General features: G+C 35.4%; 1 protein-coding gene across 5 annotated transcripts in view; it reads left to right on the top strand.

Moving 5' to 3' along the window:
• The window catches only part of LOC142336969 (uncharacterized), an 80,765-nt gene that overhangs the window by 43,019 nt on the left and 17,742 nt on the right, over positions 1 to 20,004 (top strand). Inside the window, exons 1-3 of one of the 5 annotated variants that reach the window (XM_075385967.1) lie at positions 10,077 to 10,091; positions 10,606 to 10,643; positions 10,747 to 11,034. The exons of 1 other annotated variant lie outside the window; for it this stretch is intronic. The gene's annotated coding sequence lies outside the window, so the exon portion shown is untranslated. Of the gene's footprint in view, positions 1 to 4,474; positions 4,535 to 10,076; positions 10,092 to 10,605; positions 11,035 to 20,004 lie in introns of those variants that run through there. 3 more of the 5 variants (XM_075385969.1, XM_075385968.1, XM_075385966.1) reach the window with 3 other exon arrangements.

Below are 20,004 nucleotides of genomic sequence, written 5' to 3'. Positions count from 1 at the left end.
TGTTTTCATATGAACGCTGTCACTTATACTGCACAATTCACTTTTCATCTCTTCCGGTATATACAACCTCTATCAGTGTTTTCGACGTATTTTTACAATTTCTTCCAATTGCCTCTACTTCAATTTAGGCCTGTCATGGCATGGACTTAGACCTGCCGGTTCTTGACTAAGACCAAGACTAGAAGATCATCGTACTAGAAGATCATCGTATAAGAACTCATGCGAGAACATTAGAACCATTAATCGGAATCTTCTTTAGGCCTGTCAAGGCATGGACTTAGACCTGCCGGTTCTTGACTAAGACCAAGACTAGAAGATCATCGTATTGAGAGACCACCATATTGAGACCACCGCATTCAACAGTTAAGGCTGTAATATGTGCCCATATCAATTTATCCTTGAGGTAAATCCTTGAGTTGTGTAAATGGGGGAAAATAATTAATTATCTAGATCACTTTTTTTCTGTTTGAAAAGCATGGAAGCAGCAAACACAAGCACCGCTATAGAAAATGACAACTCATTTTTTAGAACCATTAATCGGAATCTCCTTTAGGCCTGTCAAGGCATGGACTTAGACCTGCCGGTTCTTGACTAAGACCAAGAATAGAAGATCATCGTATTGAGAGACCACCATATTGAGACCACCGCATTCAACAGTTAAGGCTGTAATATGTGCCCATATCAATTTATCCTTGAGGTAAATCCTTGAGTTGTGTAAATGAGGGGAAAATAATTAATTATCTAGATCACTTTTTTTCTGTTTGAAAAGCATGGAAGCAGCAAACACAAGCACCGCTATAGAAAATGACAACTCATTTTTCATTGTGATTGGTTCTTTAACTGTCATTTCACATTCCAGCAACGTTAACTCAATGGGCTGTGCATTATTACACTTGACTACCCTCAGAGTCCTTATTCCGGTTGTTGTTTCTGAAGTGTTATGCAAAGAATTCCTTTGTTAGTTTCAAATAATCCAAGAACTCATGCGAGAACAGTAGAACCATTAATCGGAATCTTCTGAATTTCTTCATGCGCGTAAACTGGATGAAAGATTTTCCGCGTAAGCAATTTAGAAACAAACGTTAAATTAAAACTACAGTTATTAGAGTTATTAGTTCTGTTCTGGAGGAGAGGGGTGATAGAAGAGGTAAGGGGAGAGAGTGGGAGATAGGGGAGAGAGGGATGGGGACAGGAGATATTGGTTTGTAATTACCATAATTGTAGAAATATTTTTTTTATAAGGGTAACTTTTTGCTAATTTATTTTTAGATAAAATTTGTGTTGGTGCTATTTTTAGTTAAAACTTGAATCAGTAAGTGTGAGCTCTCAATTCAATGCAAAATTGTTTAGAGTGGGAATTATAGGGAAAAAGAATGATACAAAAAGATTGTGTTTGCGTTGCATCAAGTAAGCTTTTAAGGAAATACCTCTTTTGTTCACTTTTAGGAAATTAGGTAAATGATAGCAGGCAAAAGTACACTTACCTTAGACGCTCTTTTTCCGTCCAAAATCAGCTCGTTTTTTATGTAAATGCTTTTTGCTGGATAATTGAGCCATGCTAAGTCTACTACACCTTTTAAAACCAATTACAGATTCAAGGCTATAACGATATACTGCTTGAGACTTATTATTCAGCCTATTTTGCGCAATTGCCCAGGTAGGCGGGAAACCTAATTTGTAGCTAAGTGAAAAGTAGCTTGCATTACTTTAATGCGCCAAATCTAATTGCATGAACGCATTTCTTCAAAATTTTCACTTTTTTCAATCATGTTAATGAGCTAACACATTTCAGTCCATTTTTTTTGAAAACGAAAAATTGAGCACTCAAAAGACTGAAATTAGGGTTTTACGTCTAAACACGCCCAAATAGTGCGCTTGAATTCAAATAAGCGGACAACTAATGCGTTTATTGCGCTGTATTCGCACGATAAGCAGAGCTTATCTTGTGGTATTTAAGGGTACTTGTAGTTTTTGCGGCTGCCTAGGGTGAGGTTCAAAAAGGGTACTGCCAGCATTTGACAAGGTAACAAATTGTAAGCTTTAATCGGACTGTTTGAGGGTAATCAGATTACGCGGTCACTTAAAGTGGCAATTCTTTCAAGTGATTATCCATAGCCCAAATTTAGGTTTGCCGGGAATTTAACTCGTCATTCAGAGCGGAAAGTTCCGCAAAGTTGCTGTTATTTATCTGCTATTGAAATTCCGCTCAATTCATTCGATATAACTGTTCCTCTTCATGTTACCACATGCTTAATTAGTTAAATTCCCGTTACTTCTGGTTATAATTTACATAAATATGCACTGCTTGTAATGTATACAATCAACTTATTGTCTATGAACAATGTGAAAAATTTCCTCGAATATTCGAAAGTCTGCCCATGATGATCGGCTTCCTAACTACTAAGTGTTTTCACGTGAGTACACTTATCGATTTTTCTTGATAGTATTTATTCATTTCATCTGCTGACAAAATTCAAAATTTATAAATTTAGCAGCAAACTTTTTAGTTCCATTAACGAAACTTTTAGCTCTTGAGAATAAAACCTCTGTCTCGTTACGTTGTGAAAATTCCTTTCTCTAAGAATACTTTTTGGAGTTTGTTTTTACGAAGTACAACTGAGTCAGTTGTTCGCTGATAAACATTGCTGCCCTTTTCGTATCTGGCAAAAAGATGTCGTGGGACAAGAAAAAAGACCAATTTGAGACGCCATTAATAGCCGATAGACACAATTGCGTGATTTAAGTGGTAGTCGCTTGACTGTAGGAAACGACAAAGGAAAAAGAACCTGATACAGAAAAGTCTTCATTTAGGGCATCTTAGAAACTGCGGAATTGCCACTATCAGTAGAACTCGAATTGGGTTCTGGCCTCATGAGTAAACAAATCACAAACAAATTGCGTCATGCTGAAAAATGGTCCAGGCGAGCGGATGTTTCAGTGGGGCGGTGGATGATGTTGCGCCATTGTTCTCCGATGTCTCCGAGTTCCCGGAACCTAAACTTTGACAATAATCAAAATAAGCAACGGTTAATTCAACTGCAAGATAGAGAATTTGGTTTTTTTTTCGTTAGAAAGCTCCTAGCTGGAGACTGGATAGCACCCAAAGCTCAATTTTTTGAAAGGATCGTGAAGAAAAAGTTAGTTCGCCTGAAAATCAATTTGACACGGCTTTGCCCGATGCCAACGAATTGCAATGCAAGGTCTCCGAAGGCTCTTCCAATATAAGATGATGAACTGAGTGACTCTTCTTCCGAAATTCGTTATCATATCACTAACTGCCGGAGGAAGTGTTATTCTCCAGAATCTAAAATCTCTATTTGAGTGTGCTTAAGGGTACTTTCTTTTATCGGTTTTTTCAGAGTTATCAGAGTTAGTTAATGTGTCGCTTCATTTGGAACATTTTAAACAAAAGTAGAAACGCAAAGTTGGTGGAAAAAGGTTTCTCACGAGTTGTAGCTTATCTTACTTAAATGTTTGCTCAAGTTTTTTGGAGCTCCGTGCTTAATTTGGTAGATGATTTCAGAATTCAGCAAGACTCACGTTTCAAGCTCACGGTATACTTGCATTTGTACGCGCGCTTCTCCTTGGTTTTTCTTCCTACTTATGGATGCCTGTCTGAACTAGCTTGTGTCTACGTCTCGTTGTCCTAAGGATAGAGCAAAGATTGTTGGAATTGTTTTAAAACTTATCATTCAAACATAACAATGATAAGGAAAGTCACAAAACTCCTAGGTTTTTTATTGCTTTTTAACCACCGTTAATATCTCCTTAGTAAAATGCTGCCCCGTGTGAATGAATATTGTTTGAATTTTTCAAAGAACAAAATGCTTCTGAGGATAGTTTTGTTTCTTTCTCCAGAGTGCAAAAGAGGCCTAATCGTTTCCCTGTTTGTCTTAAGAAAAGAAAAGAAGCAAAACAGGAAACGTTAGCTCACTGTTTTGTTCATTAACTATTCGACTGTTTGGTGCGCGATCAGTTGAATTTTGATGCAAACCGGACTTTACGAAGTACTATTTTACAGTGGTTGGCTGGTTGATGAATAGTTTTTGTACTTTTAGTCTGATCTCAGTTCGGGGGGGGGCATCATTTTATTAGAGCTGGCACCATGTTTCAAAAATATGAGAAGTAAGGTTAGAGTACTATATAAAAATACGATTGCTTTCTATTTTCTTTTGGAATTGTTATGTTTACAATTAAGCAGTGTTCTGTCAAAAACTGTCACCAATATATGTTCAAGTTCATCAAAAAGTTTTTGAGTGCGCACTTAAACACCTGTAACTTTCTGATTGCACGCGTCATTATTCTAGCAAGGTCATAATTGCTTTATAATGCTGGCAGTTAATTATGATGAAAAGGAGAGCCATTACACCTTGTGCTCTTTAATGAATTGTCACAGTTTCACTCTTTAATTTTCTTCAATGAGTCGTGTTTGCCTTGTGATGAGTTTTTCCCATCAATGACTTTTTGCCCATCAATTTTTGGCTGTTGTCAGCTCAACGTTTTGATGTACTTGCATGGCAATTCTCGTTATCTGGTTAGTTTTTTCCTTTTTGAAAATTTAAATTTCTATCATATTAATATCATATTCTATCATATCGCGCAATTTTGTACGAGATTGCTTTATGAACCCGATAACACAAACAATTTAATCTCTTCTCAAACCTTCTGATGGTGATTTATCTTTCATCTGTGTTTGGAAGTTAATGAGGGTTGGTCAAGCGTTTATGGGGCAACTCAATTTTGATTGGGAAAGGAAAATTAGTGTCTTTTTTGCTTGAGTAGGATGTCAACCTTTTGTTGAAAATGGTTTTATTGACGCGGTACGAGACTCAAGTCTTTACCACTATTTCGCAAGTATAATGCAGGTCTTGAATTTAAAAAAAATAATGTGGATAATGTCATGTTCCATTTCTTTATATTTTTTGGTGAAATAATGGCCAACAATTGACTTATGAAGATGGAGTATTGTGAGAAATTGAGGCGTAATTAAAGCAATTCAAAGCTTGAAGTTAAAGGAATCTTTTTATAGTAGCAAAATCAAGCAGCCGTTGTCGAAACTAGTACGTTTTACCATCCCTTATGGCGCGTTTTTTCTTTGAAATAAGTTTTTGGGAGAACGAGACATTTAGATTTTTTTTCAGTCTTGAAAAATAAAATTTGACCGAACTCTCTGATAATTTTCGTGCTTCATGGTTCACAGTTGTCAGGGTTTATTCAACATTTTACGCAAGTTTTGTCAGTGCTGGGGTGAGACTTGAATCAGGACTGCCCATATTCTATAATGTGAAAAAAACAGACCTTTGAGACCTCAGTTATCCCAAAATTGTATTTTCTCCGAATCAACATTAATTACGACTTGCGTTCAGTTCAGCAAAGTCTTTTGTCAAAATTTCAATAAAAAACATTGTGGTTGTAAAACAATTTTATAACTAAATGTGCAATGAGAGCTCGTTGGCAGAATTATTCATAATGATAAAACGTTTTATCTGTCGTTTCGGAAAGCTAGGATTAGCTCGTCTGAATAGTTTTGTTCCCATTTATATTGAAACTTTCAAGAAATTAAACTTGATGATGATGAAAAAACCCATCTAATTCATAAGAATTGTAATTTCTCTAAAACTTTTGTCAAGAACTCGCAACTATTCCAACTTTTATGGGAAGCCAAACTGATCCGAAGATTTTGATTTTATACATTTAACACTTTTAATTAGGATATCATTTCTCCTCAATGTCTCAATTGTTTTTGTAAATACAAAAAAATATGACAAGCGTGTTTTAGATAGGTAAAATCAAAAAGATTAATCAGTCCTTCTGAGACGTGCATTTCAGGCGAAACCAAGGCCAGGAATTGAATTGAATTGGTCAAATAGTAATGAGTAGAGCGTAAATTTATTTCCGGGATAATGTTACAATAGGTTTCAAAATGTGGAAAATTGCAGAACATCTTATAGATCCGAAAATTCAATAATCATCTTCTAATCTTTGCAATAAAATTTCAGTCAAAATTAAAAACAACTGTTGATTTCGCCTTCTCGTGTTTTTACCTAATTGAGAATGAACAAGAAATTTATGTACTTTAAAGTTCACATTTGTCAAGTTTCAATGACAACTGCTTTCAGAATTTGCCAGTTCTGGAATGAGGCTGGAATCAGGACTGCCATATTTTATATTGTGAAGAAAACCAGAGCTTTGATGTTTCAATTTTTCCAGAATTGCATTTTCTCTTAATCAACACTAATAACCAGTTGAGCTCAGTTCAGCACAGTATCTTGTCAAAACTGCAATGCAAAGTTTTTTTTGTTAAAAAACAAATTTATAACCCAAATGTGGAATGAGAGCTCGTAATCAGAGGTATTCATAATGATAACTCTGTGTCGATGGGGAAACTTTGTCTGTGTCGCTCGGGAAAGCTAAGATTTGTCTGTCTTATTAGTTCTGTTCCCATTTACATTGGACCATCAATAAAAAAGTGATGATAGAGATACCCATTTCCAGACAATTCTTTGTTGTTTTGAAATACTTTAATATGGATGACCATATCCCATCTGTATCAACAATCGAAGAAGACAAACAAACAGTTTCTCAGTCAAAAGAGAGTTGAGAAATTTAGTTAGAATAGTCCAGAGGTTCTTGCGGAAATCTCATACAAACGTATGGCGCAGAAAAAGGGATCATACAATTCCTTGCTCAGAAGTGGACCATTATATCGGAAGACGTTGTCATGTTTCCGCTGCGACAGTTACTTAAAGCTGCACCACTAAAACCAGATAGACAGATGAAACCTCAGGTTGGTGTTTTTATGTTTTAATTCCCTGTTTTGTTGTCCCCACTTACAACTAGAATCAAAATACTTTTGCAGCTGGTTTACCAAATACAAATTAAGCATAGCGAGAGCTCGTCACAAGAGAACCAATAACTTAAGTCAATTGCCTTTTTCTGTGCCAATGCCTCAACGGCAGCCATGACAGCTGTTGCTAATTGTCCTACAATTGATAGCCGCACCGGTCAACGAAGATCTCATTGGGAAAGTGCAAAGATGCGCCCAAAAAACAAATAGGATTTTCAAAGATGGAATTAGCTCTGACTGTTTTTGAGTGCATTTCCTTCGAATGAATCAAAGACAATCAACCGTCATTATCAATCAGCTGAGTTTTTTTCTTTTTTCAATTTTTGTAAGTTTAGCAGTGTCATCAAATATCAACGTCTTTCAAATCTGCGGATCACGGAAAATGGAGGTTGCGGCACTCAACCAAATGAAACGAAGCAGAAATGACTTCAATTTAATAAAAATTCCCACAGGTTTGAGTCGTCATGGAATGAGATGAGCAAACAGCCACGAGCTAGATGTACTGTAGCGACAACAAGTGCAAAAACATTGAATCCTGTAGTCGATGCAGACAGGTTTTTCGACTGGAAAAAATTACTTCCTACACTCAATCTCATTTTTTTCACACAACTGAAAGATTCACTTATCAACGCTTACCAAAAAGTTATCTCAAGAAACTTTCTCAAGAAAATTCTTTCTGTTACAATTTGCACTAATGCAATTTAATCACAAAAAATTAAAGTTTTGCACGCCGAGGGCACACTTTCTTCTTCAATTGGATTCGGCCCAATAATTATTTGTCCACCAGTCAACAAAATTGGAAGAAACATTGAGAATCAATGAAAGCCTTCAATAAAGCAACTTCTTTGTGTTACAGACTTTCTCAGGAATTGGAAGCATGGAATTCTATCTTTTCTTAAGTCGACGCTTTGACACAAACGAATTCAGTCAATCATAATTTCAGTGCACAGCTTTTGTTTTCCAACAGCAGAAACGCAGATCTCTGATGTTAATTTTTGTGCAGACGTTTTTGGTCCTGTTTACAGTGAGGATTCGGAGCGCTAAAAAACTATATTATGATGTTTACATGCATTGTGCAGCGTCTAATTAATTTGGAATAGTGACCAGACCAAAACATAGATTCGGTGTGTAAGGTTGCGAGAATATTGTGCTGTCATCAACGCCATCCCCAAATACTTTTCACAACGGCAAAAGATTTAGCGGCGACTGTGAAATTCCAAAGGTGATTGTTTAAGCTCTGGATAATGACCAGTTCAACTGAGCCCCAGCAGTCGCAAAAACAACGGGGATAATTAGTGCTCCATAGGGCCTACATTTCGGCGGTGCCTTTGCAATTTTGCTCCAGAACACCAAAAGAACGCCCTTACTCTTCTCTTGACACCATTTTTTTGTTATCCAGCGTCCCGTCAACAGTTTGCCATCAGGACATTTTAAAATTTGACAATCTACAAGCTTGAAGTCATTGAAGAACGCGCAGAAGCGGATGCAACATGTATAGTGACGTTTGGTGAAAAATATCTCCCGAACCACATCAAACACCGAAAATTGACCTCTTAATATGATTGACATTGTCTCTATGTAAGTAGAATGAACACCAATAGGCCACTAAGAGTCAAGGTGACAACTGTAGGACGAGATGGAGAAATGATTGTCGTAAAGGTAAAAACGTCTTCAGGCACTTAGTTTCGCCCTTTTTCCGGACTTGTATACCTTTTTCTCTGTAGTATTGTTCTTTTGATTATGGTTTTTATGCCCCAGTTTCAGGCGAAGTGGATTATATCCAACCCCTTGGATCCCACAAAAATATTTTTCAACTGATGAAAATGTTCTGAAGTCTGATTATTTTATATAGAATAGGACAGGCCAGTCTCCAGCAAACTGTTTTTCGATTTGTCCTTTTGTCCCTGGACCATTTTCCGATTGACCTTAAAATTTTCAGGAAAGGAAACTTGATGATCATAAAGAAAACCCCACTTAAAATATCAAAATTAATTTTTTCGCGAAAAAAATTGTCAAGAAGACACAACTGTAGCATCAAAATTAGGAAGCAAAACTTATTAAAAGATATTGTAATGATACTTAGTGCTTTTTAATCATGCCATAAGAGTTGAAAATGAGTTAATTGCATCAGTGAAATTGCAAAAAATTGTTCCAATCAAAACCCTAGAAATCAACTTTCGTTACAAATAGTAATAAATGTTGTGTTTTCATATGAACGCTGTCACTTATACTGCACAATTCACTTTTCATCTCTTCCGGTATATACAACCTCTATCAGTGTTTTCGACGTATTTTTACAATTTCTTCCAATTGCCTCTACTTCAATTTAGGCCTGTCAAGGCATGGACTTAGACCTGCCGGTTCTTGACTAAGACCAAGACTAGAAGATCATCGTATTGAGAGACCACCATATTGAGACCACCGCATTCAACAGTTAAGGCTGTAATATGTGCCCATGTCAATTTATCCTTGAGTTAAATCCTTGAGTTGTGTAAATGGGGGGAAAATAATTAATTATCTAGATCACTTTTTTTCTGTTTGAAAAGCATGGAAGCAGCAAACACAAGCACCGCTATAGAAAATGACAACTCATTTTTCATTGTGATTGGTTCTTTAACTGTCATTTCACATTCCAGCAACGTTAACTCAATGGGCTGTGCATTATTACACTTGACTACCCTCAGAGTCCTTATTCCGGTTGTTGTTTCTGAAGTGTTATGCAAAGAATTCCTTTGTTAGTTTCAAATAATCCAAGAACTCATGCGAGAACATTAGAACCATTAATCGGAATCTTCTGAATTTCTTCATGCGCGTAAACTGGATGAAAAATTTTCCGCGTAGGCAATTTAGAAACAAACGTTAAATTATAACTGTAGTTATTAGAGTTATTAGTTCTGTTCTGGAGGAGAGGGGTGATGTAAGGGGAGGGAGGGGGAGATAGGGGAGAGGGGGATGGGGAGAGGAGATGTTGGTTTGTAATTACCATAATTATAGAAATATTTTTTTTATAAGGGTAACTTTTTGCTAATTTATTTTTAGATAAAATTTGTGTTGGTGCTATTTTTAGTTAAAACTTGAATCAGTAAGTGTGAGCTCTCAATTCAATGCAAAATTGTTTAGAGTGGAAATTATAGGGAAAAAGAATGATACAAAATGATTGTGGTTGCGTTGCATCAAGTAAGCTTTTAAGGAAATAGCTCTTTTGTTCACTTTTAGGAAATTAGGTAAATGATAGCAGGCAAAAGTACACTTACCTTAGACGCTCTTTTTCCGTCCAAAATCAGCTCGTTTTTTATGTAAATGCTTTTTGCTGGATAATTGAGCCATGCTAAGTCTACTACACCTTTTAAAACCAATTTCTACAGATTCAAGGCTATAACGATATACAGCTTGAGACTTATTATTCAGCCTATTTTGCGCAATTGCCCAGGTAGGCGGGAAACCTAATTTGTAGCTAAATGAAAAGTAGCTTGCATTACTTTAATGCGCCAAATCTAATTGCATGAACGCATTTCTTCAAAATTTTCACTTTTTTTCAATCATGTTAATGAGCTAACACATTTCAGTCCATTTTTTTGAAAACGAAAAATTGAGCACTCAAAAGACTGAAATTAGGGTTTTACGTCTAAACACGCCCAAATATTGCGCTTGAATTCAAATAAGCGGACAACTAATGCGTTTATTGCGCTGTATTTGCACGATAAGCAGGGCTTATCTTGTGGTATTTAAGGGTACTTGTAATTTTTGCGGCTGCCTAGGGTGAGGTTCAAAAAGGGTACTGCCAGCATTTGACAAGGTAACAAATTGTAAGCTTTAATCGGACTGTTTGAGGGTAATCAGATCACGCGGTCACTTCAAGTGGCAATTCTTTCAAGTGATTATCCATAGCCCAAATTTAGGTTTGCCGGGAGTTTAACTCGTCATTCAGAGCGGAAAGTTCCTCAAAGTTGCTGTTATTTATCTGTTATTGAAATCATTCCGCCCAATTCATTCGATATAACTGTTCCTCTTCGTGTTACATGCTTAATTAGTTAACTTCCCGTTACTTCTGGTTATAATTTACATAAATATGCACTGCTTGTAATGTATACAATCAATTTATTGTCTATGAGCAATGTGAAAAATTTCCTTGGATATTCAAAACTCTGCTCATGATGATCGGCTTCTTAACTACCAACTGTTTGCAGGTCAGTACACACCTCTAATTTTGTTGATTGTATTTATTCATTTCTACGGTTGGCCATATCGAAATTTATAAATTTTGCAGTAAACATTTCAGTTTCATTAACGCCGAAACTTTTAGCTCTTCAGATCAAAACATCTGTCTCCTCATGTTGTGTAATCTCCATTTACTAAGAATACACTTTGGAAATTTTTTTACCAAGTAAAACTTAGTCAGTTGTTCGCTGCTAAACATTGCTGTATATACATTGCCTTTTTGTATCTGGCAAAAAAGTTCCAGCATTTGGTGTACGACAAAAAATACCGATTTGAGACGCGAATAATAGCCTATAGGCCCAATTGCGTGATTTAAGTGGTAGTCGCTTGACAGTAGGAAAAGACAAAGGAAAAATAACCTGGTCCAGTAAGGTCTTCATTTAAGGTAGCGTAGAAGCTGCGGAATTGCCGCTATCAGTAGAACTCGAATTAGGTCCTGGCATCAAGAGTAAACGAAACAAACCACAAACAATAAATTGCGTGATGCTGAACTTGGTCCAGGCGAGCGATCTTTTCTTGCCATTTGAGACCGTTAAACGCATAGCACAATGAATTATGTAATTTGTTTGTTTTGCTCGATAGAAGATTCAACGGAAACTGCATTATCTCAGTTGTTGGGGTGGTGGAAGATGTTGCCCCATTGTTCTCTGATGTCTCAGAGTTCCCGGAACCTGAACTTTGACAATAATCAAAATAGGCAACGGTTAATTCAACTGGAAGATAGAGAATATGGTATTTTTTTTTCGTTAGAAAGCTCCTAGCTGGAGACTGGCTAGCACCCAAACCTCAATTTTTTGAATGGATCGTTATGAAAAAGTTAGTTCGCCTGAAAATCAATTTGACACGGCTTTGCCCGATGCCAACGAATTGCAATGCAAGGTCTCCGAAGGCTCTTCCAATATAAGATGATGAACTGAGTGACTCTTCTTCCGAAATTCGTTATCATATCACTAACTGCCGGAGGAAGTGTTATTCTCCAGAATCTAAAATCTCTATTTGAGTGTGCTTAAGGGTACTTCCTTTTATCGGTTTTATCAGAGTTATCAGAGTTAGTTAATGTGTCGCTTCATTTGGAACATTTTAAACAAAAGTAGAAACGCAAAGTTGGTGGAAAAAGGTTTCTCACGAGTTGTAGCTTATCTTACTTAAATGTTTGCTCAAGTTTTTTGGAGCTCCGTGCTTAATTTGGTAGATGATTTCAGAATTCAGCAAGACTCACGTTTCAAGCTCACGGTATACTTGCATTTGTACGCGCGCTTCTCCTTGGTTTTTCTTCCTACTTATGGATACCTGTCTGAACTAGCTTGTGTTTACGTCTCGTTGTCCTAAGGATAGAGCAAAGATTGTTGGAATTGTTTTAAAACTTATCATTCAAACATAACAATGATAAGGAAAGTCACAAAACTCCTAGGTTTTTTATTGCTTTTTAACCACCGTTAATATCTCCTTAGTAAAATGCTGCCCCGTGTGATTGAATATTGTTTGAATTTTTCAAAGAACAAAATGCTTTTGAGGATAGTTTTGTTTCTTTCTCCAGAGTGCAAAAGAGGCCTAATCGTTTCCCTGTTTGTCTTAAGAAAAGAAAAGAAGCAAAACAGGAAACGTTAGCTCACTGTTTTGTTCATTAACTATTCGACTGTTTGGTGCGCGATCAGTTCAATTTTGATGCAAACCGGACTTTACGAAGTACTATTTTACAGTGGTTGGCTGGTTGATGAATATTAAGCCGCTTATTTTTTCAACAAACGAGTGGCACATTTTACTGAAATTGATGCAAAGAGCATTGAATAAATTAATAAATTGAGCTTGTTGCTCGTAATAGCTCACAAATTCTTCAATTTTTGTATACTGATAAATCAAACAGTCTACTTTGTTGCTTGTCACTTAGTTTCTTTCATTTGATTTCTATTAGAAACACTGAAGAGGAATTGGCATGAATAACAAGATTTCCAAATTTCGTCGCCATTGTTCTATTTAAATTGAATTGCACTGCCCCACTTTATAGTGGCCCGGATGACTTTACATTCGTAACTACTGCTGATTTAAGAGAATTAAAAACGAAGAAGCCTTCTTGAATAGCCTTGTTGCGCTTTTTGTTTGTTCTTTTGTGCGCATTAGCGGCAGTATTTTTGATAGTGTGATTTCCATAAAGGTGATTGGTAACACGAATCTTCAGCTTTTAGTAGTCTGTTTTGTGTAATAGCAGACAAATAGGTGCACCCAAGGAGCAAAATTGCAAATCTAATGGGTTCAATTAGCAGTGAACTGCTAATTGCGATTTCTCAGGTGGTAGTTTACACCACCTTTTAAACCGCGCTTTCACTTTGGTTTGCATTTGGTTTTAGTATTTTCGTTGGTTTCTTGTGGTTTATATTGGGTACTTGTCTGATGGAAGGAGGCAGGGAGGTTGGTTTGGATGGAATACTTGGTTGTGGAGTTTCTTTGGGTCTTTGTTATGCTTTGTGGAAGAACGGAGGGGGCGTGGGGTGTCAGGAAGGGAGTTTTAGAGGGAGTTTGGGAGAGAGTGATTGAGTAAGGTCTTTAGAGAAGAAGAACGAAGGAAAAGAACAAATAGGTACACCCAAGGAGCATATTGATCAGGTTTACAGATTCAAACTACAATTATATCGTAAATTCAAAAATCATTACTAAAATGCTATATTTTTTGGTGAACAGTAGAAACTAATTGCAGCTCAACCTTAGATTTTATAAAAAAAATTTCTGGTCCCACGGAGATCTTTTTTCAGAGTTCCAATTATGTTTCAATAACTAAAGATGTAGCCAGCTACTTGCAGTTGTCTTTTTGACCGAAACTACATAAAAGATATTTCTAAAATGAACTATTAATACTGAGTTCTATTAATGGTTCAGAAACACTTTTAAGAACATTATGGCAATATTTAATCCAACTCTTCATTTTCTTGCTTTTCCTTCCTCGTTAAAATAAACACGAGGGAAACTTTGTAGAGCAGAAGCGTGGGCATTTACTTTTTGAAAAATGGTTTGAATCGTTCTTTATATGCTAAAAAAACGAAAAAATCGAATAAACAATATTTAGATTATCTTATGAACAGATCTGATTCGACAATGAGAAGGCCGTGGACGATCGAAACTGGGTATGTTAAGAACGTGTTCGACCACTATTGGGTATAAACAGTTAATGGTTCTCGATCTATCAAACACGAGTTTGTGTTAACCTTTTTACTGCTTTCGACTGTTCAATTCTGTTGTCATATTGTTAGTCTTTTCTCTATTTCATAATGAGTAATTATCTGAAAACTTCTCCTAACACCTAATAGTTGTGCTATTTTTGCGCTATGAAGTATTGTTCTGAACATCTGTTTAATTTTCAGGCAGGTGAATTGTGATTAAAAATTGTTGAAAAGTTGAAAATATGAGGAGAGATGATTTTTTTTGCAATTACTTTGTTAATCAATTTGTTCAGTTTAACAGAAAGCCACGGGATAATTTGCTGCGGCTACTGACAGTATGCTAAAAAAAACCAATTCAATTAGTCATAAAATGGCTCTTAATTATGACAATATAATAATTTATAATTGTGGTTTCTGCGTAATCGCAGTTGAACAGCATTAGGCCTACAATAGCCTGTTTTCAGCTGCCCTTTTTGTTATTATTCCCCACATTTCAGACTGGTCTTTTTATGAGCAGCATTGCTCTTTTTTTTGGTGACTATAGCCACTTTTTTTTGCGTCTGAAACTTTCACGTGGTACCATCATTGCAGCCAACATTGGTCAGGCTATGGTCAACCTGAAGCTATATTTAAGTAAGAGCTCATCCTCACACAGACAGCTTCACGGAGGCAGGGCATTGAACTCACAATCATTGACGTGTGAACCACACACCTTACCTCTCGGCTATCATGCCACATATGTCAAATGACTCTTTGTTTGGTTGCTTTTGCACTCGTATTTTGGAGAAAACGCTCCGAACTTGGTTCTGCAGAAGCTTGTGCACCTATTCTCTTGACAATAGTATAGAGGATGTGATTTATGTTAAATACCAAAGACATTCTTAAAAAAAACCAAATCAAAAACATTTATGATCTCTTGGATAGACCTTGAGTGGACTAATGAATAGACAATTTTCAACCTGTATTGGATCAGAAACATATGAAAAGACTTTGGATTAACGTTATTAGTATTCTCAAATCTCTAAGACTTGGTATATTATTGACTGGCCTATATATAGCAACTATCCGAAGTTTTTCTTTTAATATTTGCCCTTATTAAGTGTAAAACGTTAGCTCATTGACTTTTTTAAAACCATGAGACTTCCATCATCTATCCTAACATCAAGTTTGAATCTTTCGTCGCAGTATTTTGCCGAGTAAAAATTTATCATTATGATAATCAAACTGTTTGAGATGCCATGTTAATATGTATCTTGATTCTATTTTTTGCCTGCGTTTTTCTTTCCGATATTCGATGCTTTTCAATTGAACAATCGATCGTTTCAATTCAAAGATCCCTTCAATAAAAATTGTTATGGAATTGATCTGACTCGAATAGCCCTTGCTTCGGCGAAAAGCGGGGTAAAATTTCGCAAATTAGGTTTCATTGTATCGTCAGGTGTGAGGTTATCGATTACTGGGGTTATCCATACAAGGACTTATCGAGGTTTAAAGTTTTCGGATTATTTGACTGATTTGCTCATTTCCGTTCACATTTCGGAGTAAATTAATTTCTTCTAAAATGCTCCAAAATTTTCAGGCATTACTCAAATCAAATAATTTACTCACTCTTACAGTGTTTTTGTTACTCTTTCTGCACTTTTTCTGAAAAATGATTTTGTAAAAAAAAATATTTTAAGCGTCTGGCTATTTCCTGCTGATAGAAAATTATCGTACAACCAAAGTTCCTCAGTGCCGAAAAGTTTTTCAGTAAAATAGAAGACATCAGGCAATTTAGAGCGCTCAAAATAGCAAAATCAACTTTTAAAATGTAAGACTAGAACAAAAAAACAAATTCAATTGTAAATTGTAGAGTTGGTTTGGCGAAAAATCCTTCCTATTTCATCAGATTAAAAGTTTCAAAAATTTCAAAACAGCGCAGACTTAAAAAGTTGGTTTCAGGAAAGGAACATCAAATCTACCAAATTCATTATTCGAAAAAAAAGATGGAAATCTTTTCTTATCTTTTTATTTTAATTCTCAATTTAATCGAAAGAGACAGTTCGAGCTAAATTTCTCTAACAGTGAAATAAAGAATAATTTAGGAGTTAGAAAATTTATGGATAGTCATTTTCAAAACTCAGATTAAATAATCATAGTTTTTGAAGTTCAGCAAAAAAATTATTTTTCTTTTCTGTTTTTGAAATTGCTCTCCGTACTGATCTTCTCAGGTCTTTGGAAGTTTCCGTAAAACTGAAAACTAAATTAAACATTGATTTTGAAACTACTTGTATAAAACGAAGTGTTCTTTTTAAAGATGAAAAAATTCTTTTCTTTTTTAGTTCACAGATAAACTTTAAAAATACTCTTAAAAAACTCCAAAGAGTGAAAAGGCAAAAAAGTAAAAGTTACTGACAACCAATTCGCCTCAATGCGACTAAATAAGAGTTTTTAACGACAACTTGATCGTTTTATTAATGTTGGCCACCAGTAGACGCAGAGTACGAAAACTGTCAGAAATCTTAAAAATTTTGAGAAATTGCTTGATCTTTGCTGGAAATTGCGGCACTGATTATGTTTAAAATCAACATTTTACAAAGTCTATTCGGTGGCAAGCAAAATTGCATTGTTTTGAACCTTTTACCGACAAAATTACCTCAAAAAGTCCAGACCTAATTTCGAGGTATTCTGAGAGAGTTAGTTCTTTTTTACCTTAGTCACAAATAAAAGCAGAGAGCAATAACTGTCCAAGACCATAAAAATTAGATATTAATTGTTCAAATTGCTGCTATAAACGCGTCCAATTTTTTTTGAAAAAAATCTCATGGTTACACATCTGCTAGATTTTATTAGAAAACTAATTACTTCATTATGCTAATGAAACATTAAAATGAAAAATTCTCCAAAAAACTTAATTTCATTACTGCCACAGATAGAATTACCGATTTAATTGCCTTCAAAATCTACACTGAGTTATTTAGAAAAAACAGCAAAGAAACAAATGAACGGTGACAGACCTTGAATGAAGATAAGTTGCCAAAAAGAAAATTTTTAGTAAGTGTTTTTTTGGAGTTGGGGTTTGTATGTGCTTGTGTGTGTGGTTTGTGTGTGTGTGTGTGTGTGTTTGTGTCTGTGTGTGTGTGTGTGTGGGTGCGTGTGTGTGTGTGCGCGTGTGTGTGTGTAAAAAGTGTGTTTGTGGTGTGTGTTGATAGGTTTTGTCGCTGTCTGTGTCTTTCAAATTATACTACACTCATCATCCTAGAATTTGTCAAAGAGTTTTTTGGTCATATTTTTGGTTCAAACATTACAAGTTTTTTCCCCAATGCATATAAGTTGCTTTCAGATACTCCCGAGGAATTCTCTGGCAGAAAATAAATTTTGTTTTTGTAACCTTGAGGGGTAAATTGGAACATATTGTGCTACGCACAGACTCACAGAAGCCATCTTGTTTTAATTTAGTCACAATTTTGGTGGCTTCATGACATTTATTTCGGCTACCTCTAGTGAAAGTATTAATTAAACTAGCTGCCAAAAAATTCTCTGATAAAAGGCTAAGTATAAAAGTATAACTCATTTTTGCTGCAGTTAATTTTTGAGAAAGTATGTCAAGAAAACAAAAAGATTTAGGACTGAATGTGTCTCAATCTGGATTTTTTTGGTTTGTCTATGCTTACTTGTATTTTCTGCTTATTAGTTACCTGAACAAACCTTCTATGTTAGTTCGTACGAACGATGTAAAAAGAAGGGAGAAACGAAGTTAAATTTTGCATAGGATTTATCAAATTTTTGCAGCAGTGGTGCAGAATTTTTCAGATAATGATTTGTATATTATTGATTATTTTAACCGAATTAAGTTGTCTAAGTTCAAGTTATCAGGCTTATGGTTATTCATAGCCGACTTTTGATTCATATCAGATCTCAGAAGTGCTTCCCACGCAAACGGAATTTATTTCAGAATTTGATTAGCATATATTGATACAATAAGAAAAATCAGGTCAACAATTTGACTGAATATGTTCAAATAAAAGGGCGCCGATAAACCCGAACAATGAACTGAAACGCTTTTAATAATTTTTGCATGGTTTCATAATCAAGTCAATATGTCTTGTTTGACAGTTTTTCATAAGTGGACAACTGTTATTTTGGCAACCAGCTGTTTCAAAAGTTTGACCGATTAACGAACCTATTCTCCTGAATCAGTTTACCACTTGACCAACGGGTTTAATTCTCATTCATACGGACCAGTTTTCTAGGCCAAATTTAGTCTTGCTCTACTTGGGTGGGTTGGTCAGTTTGCCAAATACGTTGAGATTAGGGCTGCATATTTGATTGACTGGAAGGTGCCACTCAGGCAAACATCTGGTCTGGAAATGGAGGCCATCAGTTTTGACACCTGTCATGTTTGACCAATGCAACTTGAAATATTGAATGAAGATCAAATCACCAGCTGCAGATCAGTCTTTTCACTTGAGGTGGCCAATTTAATGAGCGTAGATTATATCTGCGTTTTGCTTGTCTATATCAAAATGGCCATCAAGTTTGTTTTATCAATTAAGATAACCTCTTTTGAATTTACAGCTGTTTCGATTCTTTTTTCAAATGAAAAATAAATTAAAGTGTTCATCTCGAGGAAAATCCTATTTGTTTGAATTATTTAGTAGGTGTAGATAATATAAGGTTTTTGAGATCTCATAAAAAATTTAGAAGTTTACAGACCAAACAGTTTTTCACAAACGCTCAAATTATCCCAAAAATGAAACCTTTCGGCAAGAGTGGAAGATGCTTTTAAAATTTGGCTTGCCAGTCGAACTAGTTCACATAAATATAAATCCAAACGAATTATTGTAATAGTAAAACTCATGCGCTAAATAGGGCTACATTTAGTAATGAGAAAACTCATGTCTTGCAATGTGTTTCAATAAAATTTCGTCTATGTTTAATCGATTCAGGGGTCATCATGAATTAGTACGTTTGAAACCGTAATTGTTGTCCAGCACCATTTTTTCTCGTTTTTGGCTTTCTGAGTAGATTGCAGATTAACATATGTGATATTATTTAAAAACTCTGTGCATCTAGAATTTAACTATAAAAAGAACAAGGCGGCTCGGTAATGTGCGATCGCACATAAGGTTCTGACCCCGCTCATCCACAATTTTGGCATAATTGTCTCCCAAATGAGGAACAGATAGAAAAACACAAAAAATTCAAGTATATTTCAAGAAAAAACTGGTGTATGAACAAAAAGATAGCCTCCAAAGCAAATAACTCAGTGGAGTAAAAAATGATGCATTAGATTGATGAGATATGCCGATATTAAGAAAGCGAGCGAAGACGAACGGCAATATCAAATAACAACAACAAACAATAATTACATCAAAAAATTCATGTCCGTTTTAAAAAACAAAACTTAATAACACAGTCAAAATAGCGTCAGATAAAACTGAAAATAAACAAAATAACTTGTAATTCACCAGAAAAAATGGTTATTCACCAGTTCATAATTAAGCTTGGTGACAATTAGACAAAAAAGAACAGAAACGTTAGACTCGCTGAACAGTTAATTTCAAAGTAATGAAAACCATTAGGAATCAAATAAAATATCCCATTACAATTACCAATGCTTCTATAAAAGGAATTAAGAACACTAGATATTCAATTTTTTATGCAGTTACAAAAAGAACAACAAATAGACAACAAACTAAAAATCAATTAAAACTTTCCAGAAAATGCTTTTGAAGCCATAAAGCCAGACTTTGGCCACCAAAATGTGTTCGATTACACCCTCTTGGAACACCGGTACTGTATTAT

Source organism: Convolutriloba macropyga, chromosome 3 (genome assembly GCF_964194025.1).
Source record: "Convolutriloba macropyga chromosome 3, txConMacr16.3, whole genome shotgun sequence".
Taxonomy (NCBI): domain Eukaryota; kingdom Metazoa; phylum Xenacoelomorpha; order Acoela; family Convolutidae; genus Convolutriloba; species Convolutriloba macropyga.
The sequence above is the reverse complement of the archived record's forward strand: the minus strand, read 5'-3'. Positions and strand labels throughout refer to the sequence as shown.